A 9,564-nucleotide genomic window follows, 5' to 3' on the forward strand; every position below is an offset into this window, starting at 1 on the left:
ATATTGATTAATATACAAAAAAGATAGTTTTATAACTAATTGATTTATATTAAAATGTTGAATTTGTATTAAACAACTGTATTACATAATTACATAATTAAACAATGTGAGGATGGATATAAAAATAGATGACAATGGGAAGGGGTATAATATAGTGTAGGAAGGGAACACCACCAAGACAGTGCCAGGATCAGTAAGGTACAAACAAACTTAGAAAGGCAAAAGGCCACAGGCATAGGGAAATGACCTTCCCAAAATAGAACACATGAACATCAGGGCCATTTAGGAACAAAAGAGGACATAGGGAAATGACACACACAAAAGACTCAGGACATACCAGAAAAGGAACTATCAAGACAGCAGAAACTAGGAGAGCAAAACAAAAGGAATGGCAGAAGATCAGCAAAAGGAAAAGATTTAATCAATAGCCCAAGCAATCTGATAAGAGTCAAGCCGGGGGTAAGGGCTTACTTGATAACAACGTGATCAGCTTAAGGCAAGGAGCAAATAATAAGAACAGAAGGAAACAAAAGAACATGAGACCAGATAGCCCAGACGCCACCCAGTTTCAAGTAGGAAAAAACTAGAATAAGAAAACAGGGCAATCCAAGAACACACACACAAAGGGAAGACCCACAAAAGTAACAAAAGAAACAAAGAACTTCCTTTGTATCAAAAAGTATAAGAATGCATGCTTACCTTGTAACGATGTCAGCTCACCCAGGAACGCTGGTTCGTGTGCTTGCCGGATCCGTCTTCCTGAAACATAATAAAAAGAATCCTGTTTTCACGCAGCTCGCTTCTCTCATCAATTGATTCATCGTGCCTGGGACGATTTCTCACCCGGGAAATTCAACCTTTCGGGGAAACCTCTGCGGAGATTCTAACAATTGGCGACCACGAAGGGACTCCCAACGAACCCAGCCGACCGGACGGGGCCTGGAGATTGAACCCAGCCGGCACGGACCATTTTTGTCCAGGGAAAATCTACGGACCCTGCCCGGGAGGAAGAAGGTAGTAAAGGGAGATTTTTGAGCTTAGCCTCAACGAGCTGCTGGAAAACAGGTGAGTACCGCTCTAAATTATAATAAAAATCCCTGAAATAAGGGGGAGTGTGGGAGTGCGTGAGTGAGTGTGTGTATGTGGGATTTCACCTGAACGGCAGCCTGATCCTACCTCTTCGAGCAATCTCTAGCCGCACCTCTACCTACTGCTAGCTCCACCGAGCCGTGACCGGTAGAATAGAGAAAGCAAGGGGGGAAAGCCGAACGTAGGACTTTCTGCCTAAGGGAAAGAAAAGCCGAGCGAAAGTTAAGTGTGTGAAAGAGGGGGGGTTAATAAACTGTGAAAGGGAAACCCGGTTTTGTCCAGCCCAGAGACGGTGCGAGCGTGTGTGTGTATAAGAGGAGGTGCCCACACCTGGCTGCAGGGGTCAGCAGGTCCTCGCGGATCCCCTTTTTGGATCCGAAAAGTTGTGGTGATTCCCTAGAGGAAGGGGCCCATACTTCGCAAGGGAATCGAAGTCCTTCCCAGAGCTTTTTCCTCTGAAAACTGAGAGCGTGCCACCCGGCTAAGTCGAAGTGATCCTTCCGGAGAAAAGGAAAGGGTCATGGGTAGCGATAGTTCGCGGGTGGCGGGGACCCCAGTAGATGAAGTGCTCGCGGCCTGGGACGCCAGGCGGGTGCCCGTATTGAGGGGCATGGATAAAAAGAAGTTAGGGAAATTGTGTCAGAAATGGGCTTTGCTTAGAGACGAGACCGGGAAACAAATTTGGCCCCATAGCGGTACTTTCGATGTAAAAACCCTGAGAGCACTTAGACCAAGAATAAAGCCCAGCCATATACCCTACTGGTATTGCTGGGCTGAAGTAGCTAAAAGTAAGGAACCCCTGACAGAAGACAACCCACCTAAGATAGAGAACGAGAGAGAGGTGAAAATAATGGCTCCCTTAATGAGTAGACCCGTAGCAGGGAGACAGAGGGGCCAACCTGAATACATTTTAACACACACACCCTTCTCAGCCTCAGACTTAGTAATTTGGAAGAAAGAAGCCCCAACCTTCAGGGCAGACCCCCAAACTGTAATCAGGACCCTTAAAGCAATCATAGATAGTCACAATCTGTCATGGGGGGACATGAATCAACTACTGCAAGTTTTTCTGACCAAAGATGAATTACTAAGCCTTTTTGAGAAAACGGACCAGATTGCTAAAAGACCAATCATAAGGGTCCCAGGCCAGGCTGCCCGGCCCAAGGTCGCCTGGCCCATTGAACGCCCAGACTGGGACTATAACGATACTAATCATTGGGACACCTACACCAGGGCAAAGAAAAACTTAATGGAAGCCTTGGAAGAAATCGGGAAAAAGCCCTTAAATTGGTCAGAATTCCAGCGAGTTACCCAGAGGGACCAAGAGAATCCCGACGCCTTCTGGGTCAGGCTTATAGAGGCAGCCACAACTTATGCCCACCTGGATGTGAACTGCCAGAAGGACCAGAGGATTTTAGCCTCGGCCTTTGTTGACCAATCCGCCCGAGATATTAAAGAACATTTCCACAAAATAGTTTCTAACTGGTCCACATTAGACATCTCGGAATTGCGCAGGATTGCGAATTTCGTTTATGACCAAAGAGACAAACTTAAGGAAATAGAGAGAGAGAGACGGAGGAGAGCAGAAAGACATGAGGAACTACAAGTATTTGCGGCCATACACAACACCAACGGGCTAACCCAGCAACGGTTCCCCGATAATAGGCCGCGATGCAGGTGGTGCAGACAAACTGGAAACCTGCTATATAGATGTAATCACTGCTTCAAGTGCGGGGAAACAGGGCATTCAAGTCGGGACTGTGGTGTACCCACCCGGCAACGACACTCAGGGCCACCCCGGGATTTTAGACAAAGAGGTAACTCACTTAACCAAGAAATACGGGGAAATCACAACTACAGGACACCACCAACAGCGCCCATGCCACAGAACAACCCATTCCATCGTAACGAACAGCCCAATCCAAACAACACTCACTGGGCAATGGAAGGGGACAGAGACTCAAGACTTTTGTGACTAGGGACAAATGAGGGAGAGTTCACCGCCACCTTCCAAGGACTAGCCATTCCCTTAAGGAACGGTCCGGAAGGAGAACCCATGATTTCCCTCCTCATAGGGGGGAGAGAATATGATTGCCTGGTGGATACCGGAGCTACCGCTTCTTTGATTGTAAAACCACCACACAGGGACTCAATAAAACCTGGAGCTCAGGATAACATAATGGGAGTAGGAGGAAAAGTGATTCCGGTACAATTTACAAACGATGTAACCGTAGAAATAGGTCCTTTCTCATTGAAACACTCATTCACCATATGTCCTCAATCTCCAGTCTCTCTCCTTGGAAGAGACCTCCTATGTAAACTAGGAGCAACCATCAGGTGTGGAAAAGAGGGACTAGCCCTAGATATTCCTAAAGGGCTGAAAACTTTCCTACTAGCCACCCAGTACACAACATTACACACAGATTTGGCCACCCTACCATCCTCTTTATGGGGATGGGATGCTACGGAAGTAGGACTCCTTAAAGGAGCCACACCAGTCACGATTCGAGTGAAGCCGGGACCACCCCCCTGTATGCCACAGTATAAAATCCCCACTGAAGCCATTGAACCCATACGCAAATTAATAAAAGCCTACTTGGAACAAGGAGTTCTGCGCAAGTGCACTTCTCCGTGTAATACCCCGATATTCCCGGTAAAGAAACCCAAGGTAGACAAGGACGGCAACCCAGTTTACCGTTTTGTTCACGATCTTCGCCTCATTAACAATCACGTGATACCCCGAGCGCCAATCGTACCGAATCCCGCCACAATAATTACGGAAGTGCCGGCTTCGGCTACACATTTTACTGTCATAGACTTGTGTTCCGCTTTTTTTAGTATTCCCGTGGATCACGCTTCCCAATACCTTTTTGCCTTCACTTGGGAAGATCAGCAGTATACCTGGACCCGCCTGCCTCAGGGCTACACAGAATCTCCCACTCTATTTTCCCAGATCCTAAAGGGAGACTTATCCTCCGTCACTCTGCCAGAAGGATCCACCTTAATCCAATACGTGGACGATCTCTTACTGGCCTCAAAGAGCGAACAGTCATGCAGGACTGACACTTTTCATCTCTTAAAATCACTAGCAGAGAAGGGACACAAAGCCTCCCCCTCAAAACTACAATATCTGAAACAGGAGGTAACATACTTAGGATACATTATCGGTCCCGGAGTAAGGAAATTGGCTCCAAGCCGGGTAGAAACTATCCTGTCAATGAAGAGCCCTCGAACTAAAAGGCAGGTCAGGGCGCTTTTGGGAGTCCTGGGATTCTGCCGCCCCTGGATCCCATCTTTTGGGGAACTGGCGAACCCCTTAATACAACTAACAAGACAGGACATGCCAGACCCCGTAACATGGACAAAATCCCTAGAACAAAACTTCTTAACAATTAAAAGGACACTGGCTTCAGCTCCCACGCTAGGTCTTCCTGATTACAATAAGCCTTTCACCTTATTCATCCACGAAAAATTAGGCATCGCGTCTGGGGTCCTGACCCAGCGTTTCGGTCCAGGACATAGACCAATAGCATATTATTCTGTTAAACTAGATCCAGTGGCCCAAGGGACACTGCCATGCTTACGAGCAGTAGCAGCAACTGTTGAAATAGTAAAGAGAACTAGGGACCTAGTTCTGGGGCGACCTCTAACGTTAAAGGTACCTCATGAGGTTTTCGCCATTCTCCTCAAATCCCAGACCCAAGCCTTCACGCAACAACGCTTAGCGCAATACGAGGCTGAATTGTTTACTTCCGACCACATAACATTTGAGAGATGTAGCACCTTAAATCCCGCTACCTTGCTACCCACGGATCAAACAGATGATCCATTGCATGACTGCCTCCACTTAATACAAGACGCAGAACTACCCCGCCCGGACCTAACAGACACCCCTTTGCAAAACCCGGATTTGGAAGTTTTTACTGATGGCTCCTCTTTTATCCATGAAGGGAACAGAGCCGCTGGGGCTGCAGTAGTATCCCTCTATGAGATCATTTGGGCAGAACCACTCTCCCCTTCCCTTAGCGCCCAGGCTGCCGAATTTATCGCTCTAACAAAAGCTTGTGAAGCAGCTAGGGGTCTATCTGTTAACATATATACAGACTCCAAATACGCATTTGGAGTCTGCCATGCTACCGGAGCCTTATGGAAACAGAGGGGATTCCTTACATCAGCAGGGAAACGAATTGCGAATGCCACCCAAGTATCCCAATTATTATTAGCCATCCAGTTACCAAGAGCCATCGCAGTCATCCATTGTAAGGCCCACCAAACGGATGACTCCGCGGTCACAAAAGGAAACCATTATGCTGATGCAACTGCCAAATGGGTAGCTACAGAACCTCTTCCTCACAACATCACTGCCCCAGCAATGAGAGTTGATCCTGAGATTCAGTATAGGGACTTCTTGGAACAGGGGGAAACACGGATGTGGGAGGATAAATTAGGGGCAACGTTTTCAGACGGGTTTTGGAGAGTCCCGGATGGCAGACCCATCGCCCCGCGACGCCTTATACGATTAATCTGTCAGAGGCTACATGCAAAAGGTCACTGTGGGACCCAGGCTATAGTGGATGCTGCTAGGAGGGTATGGCATGCACCAGGTATATACACAGAGGCAACCAGAGTAACCAGCAGTTGCCAGACATGCCAAGCCAACAACAGCACATCTAGAAAGGCAATCTATGAGGGAGGCAGACCATGGGCGCAGCGACCATTTGAAGCTATACAATTGGATTATATTCAACTGCCCAAGGCTAATGGATATCAATATGCTCTCGTCTGTAGGGATCAGCTGACACACTGGATTGAGGCTTTTCCCTGTCGCCATGCTACAGCCTTGGAGACAGCTAGACATCTCATTAAAGACATTGTACCCAGATTTGGAGTACCACGAATACTAGACACAGATAGGGGAAAACACTTTATTGCGCAGGTCCTTGAAAATGTTTACCAAGCCCTGGGCATAACCCAGAACCTCCATTGTCCTTATTCTCCACGTTCGTGTTCCGGGACGGAACGTGCGAATCGCGAGATAAAAACATTGCTAGCTAAACTTTGCCAGGAAACACACTTTTCTTGGCCCCAAGTCCTGCCCATCGCCCTATTTTATATAAGAACACGACCTAGACGGGATATGGGAATCTCTCCTTTTGAAATTTTGTTTGGCCGCCCACCCGACACACTACACGGTCTCGACCCAGAATCCCTCAGCCTAGACAGGGGGGATATGGTCCTTTCTTCCTACCTTTCAGCTTTGCACAAAAGATTACAGGAGCTGTGGACACAGAGCGCCTTGACGCAAACGCTGCCCCTGGAGGAGAACTTACATCCGTTCGAGCCAGGTGATTGGGTGTGGATAAAGTCCTTCACGAGAACTTCACCATTACAACCCAGGTGGACAGGACCGTACCAAGTTCTACTGACTACCCAGACGGCCATCCGGATCGCGGAAAAAGACTGTTGGCTACACTGGACACACGCCAAGCCTGCAGTGGTGGACCATAGCCCAGCAGTCCCTCCAATAAGATTGACGAAAAATCCGGACACAGACGAATGGACCTTGCAAGCGTTTTTTGAAAGCAATGAACTCGACAACTAACACCATTTATTGACACCTTTTCTGGACCACCGGAATATATCTACTAACCTTTTTTCTTTTTTTCTTTTTTCCTTTTTTTTCTCTTTTTATAATTGTCAACAACAAAAAAAAAAAAAAAAAAGGGGGGGGGGATCAAACTGTACAATGGGGAAACGGAAATTGATTGTAAGCATGATATGTAATCTCTATTGTATATTATTGATTGTAAACCAGGTAACTACATTCTTAGAACCAAACCTCATCCCAGACAAAGGCAACATATGGGAGTATCTAGCGAGGGAAATATTGAACACTACAGAATTCTGCCTAACAGGAGGAAACTCAGTGAAAGATATTCTAAAAACATGCTTAATGGGGGCAGCAATGGGACCGCAGGCCTTAATTAACCACACATGGCTTAAACACTTTCCCATCACACACCCATATTCAACCATTTACGAGTGGGGAAACATCTCCACGTCGAAAAACCTAGACATGTACACTCTCCACATAACTGCTGTCTCGGCTTCACCTTGGTGCTTTGAAGTCTATGGGTGCCACGAATCAACAAAAGGGAACTGCCTCAATTTAAATAATACAGAATTGACATGCAATAAGACAGAGCAGATTCCCTTTTCTTACAGTTATCTAAGGCTGCCTCATGGCTGGTTCATATTATGTGGACTTCAAGCCTATTCATATCTGCCAGCCAACTCAACAGGAGGGCCATGCACCTTAGGGAAACTGACCATGCTAATGCCATCCCTACAGAGACGACACAGGAGAGCTTTTTACTCCCTAGAGGCAGACTGTGACTCTCAAGTAAGTTTACTCACTAAAGCAGAATATGTTTCATTGGCTGTTTCGCTAGTGGGAGTGCCAGGACTAGCAGTCCGAAATTCCAGAAACCTAAATAGCTTGGCATGTACCCTAGCAAAAAGTTTAAATTCGACTTCCCACGCATTGGATGCCCTAAACAGAGAATTGAGACAAGTCAGGGAGGCCACCCTTGAGAATCGCGCAGCGATTGATTATTTATTACTAAAACACCATCATGGCTGCGAAGAATTTAAAGGGTTGTGCTGTTTTGACTTGGAACAAAACTCAAAAATTGTAGACACAGAAGTCAACCACCTAGAGGAACTGGCACAAAACATTGGCCATAGCCAGCCATCCATAGATCTTTCTTGGCTTTTTTCTTGGTTACCAGACTTCTCTTGGCTCAAAATCGCCCTAACAGGTGCGGTCACTATCTGTGTACTGGGAGGCCTTTTGTGTTGTCTCTGTCATTGCATCCCTCCCTGCCTTAGCTGCATAAGGGCATGTAAGCCAGATCTCCCCCAGAGAAAGGCAGGACATAATCAAACAGCCCTCATGATGGTCCAAATTGACCACGAGTATCAAATTTATTCAGACCTAGATCCTGCCAAAGAAAAGGAGGATGAAGAAACATCTATTTAACACTGGCATGCACACACACACACACACAACAACAACAACAACAACAACAACAACAACAACAACAAAAAGGGGGATTGTAGGAAGGGAACACCACCAAGACAGTGCCAGGATCAGTAAGGTACAAACAAACTTAGAAAGGCAAAAGGCCACAGGCATAGGGAAATGACCTTCCCAAAATAGAACACATGAACATCAGGGCCATTTAGGAACAAAAGAGGACATAGGGAAATGACACACACAAAAGACTCAGGACATACCAGAAAAGGAACTATCAAGACAGCAGAAACTAGGAGAGCAAAACAAAAGGAATGGCAGAGGATCAGCAAAAGGAAAAGATTTAATCAATAGCCCAAGCAATCTGATAAGAGTCAAGCCGGGGGTAAGGGCTTACTTGATAACAACGTGATCAGCTTAAGGCAAGGAGCAAATAATAAGAACAGAAGGAAACAAAAGAACATGAGACCAGATAGCCCAGACGCCACCCAGTTTCAAGTAGGAAAAAACTAGAATAAGACAAAGGGAAGACCCACAAAAGTAACAAAAGAAACAAAGAACTTCCTTTGTATCAAAAAGTATAAGAATGCATGCTTACCTTGTAACGATGTCAGCTCACCCAGGAACGCTGGTTCGTGCGCTTGCCGGATCCGTCTTCCTGAAACATAATAAAAAGAATCCTGTTTTCACGCAGCTCGCTTCTCTCATCAATTGATTCATCGTGCCTGGGACGATTTCTCACCCGGGAAATTCAACCTTTCGGGGAAACCTCTGCGGAGATTCTAACAATAGAATAGAAGGGAAAAATTGAATTTGATTAAGATTAGAGATGAGGATGAAGGGTAATATTGGTTTTTTTAAAAAATAGATGAGGAATAAATATGGCAAAAAGGAAATATAGAAATTGTAAATTTAATTGAAATGACTAAACGCTGTTTAAATTTGTGAACCAGCCAAATATTCTGTTCAAAGAAAATACATTGTATGTTTGTATGTGTGTTTCTAATTATTGCTATTTATTCATATTTGTTCTCTTTTATTCTTTAAAGTTTAACAATTCATTCTTTATCTTAATATCTTTATATTTGCTTGGGGTTGGCTTTCTTCCCTTTCATCTTTTTTATTGTACAGCAATCTTTCTCCTCAAACCTACCACCTCTCTCTTTTCTTTCCTTCTTACTTTCTCTTCCCCCCACCCTCTTTTTCTCCTCCCTACTTCCTCTTTCTTTCTCCTTCTCCTCCTCTCTTCCTCCCTCTCTTACCCTCACTCCTACTCTAATTTCCATTCCTTCATCCCTCTCTATTGCTGTAATCCTTTAATGCATATGGACTACTCAGAGGGCTGAAAAAGTTATTTTTGACTGGTCCTCACACTTTTGACCAGTCCTCGAACTTACAACTGTCCTCACATTTTACATTTTTGCCCTATCTTGTCACCA

General features: G+C 45.6%; 1 long non-coding RNA gene across 1 annotated transcript; it reads right to left on the minus strand.

Moving 5' to 3' along the window:
- Positions 1-406: 406 nt before the first annotated feature.
- LOC148112588 (uncharacterized) lies at positions 407-9,043 on the minus strand. The gene is made up of 3 exons (XR_015729199.1): positions 8,868-9,043; positions 8,724-8,783; positions 407-759 (listed from the first exon to the last, which is right to left on the minus strand). It is a non-coding gene; the product is annotated as an uncharacterized LOC148112588 (long non-coding RNA).
- Between the last annotated feature and the right edge of the window lie 521 nt (positions 9,044-9,564).

This window comes from Pantherophis guttatus, chromosome 8 (assembly GCF_059756535.1).
Source record: "Pantherophis guttatus breed Tessera chromosome 8, ASM5975653v1, whole genome shotgun sequence".
Classification (NCBI taxonomy): domain Eukaryota; kingdom Metazoa; phylum Chordata; class Lepidosauria; order Squamata; family Colubridae; genus Pantherophis; species Pantherophis guttatus.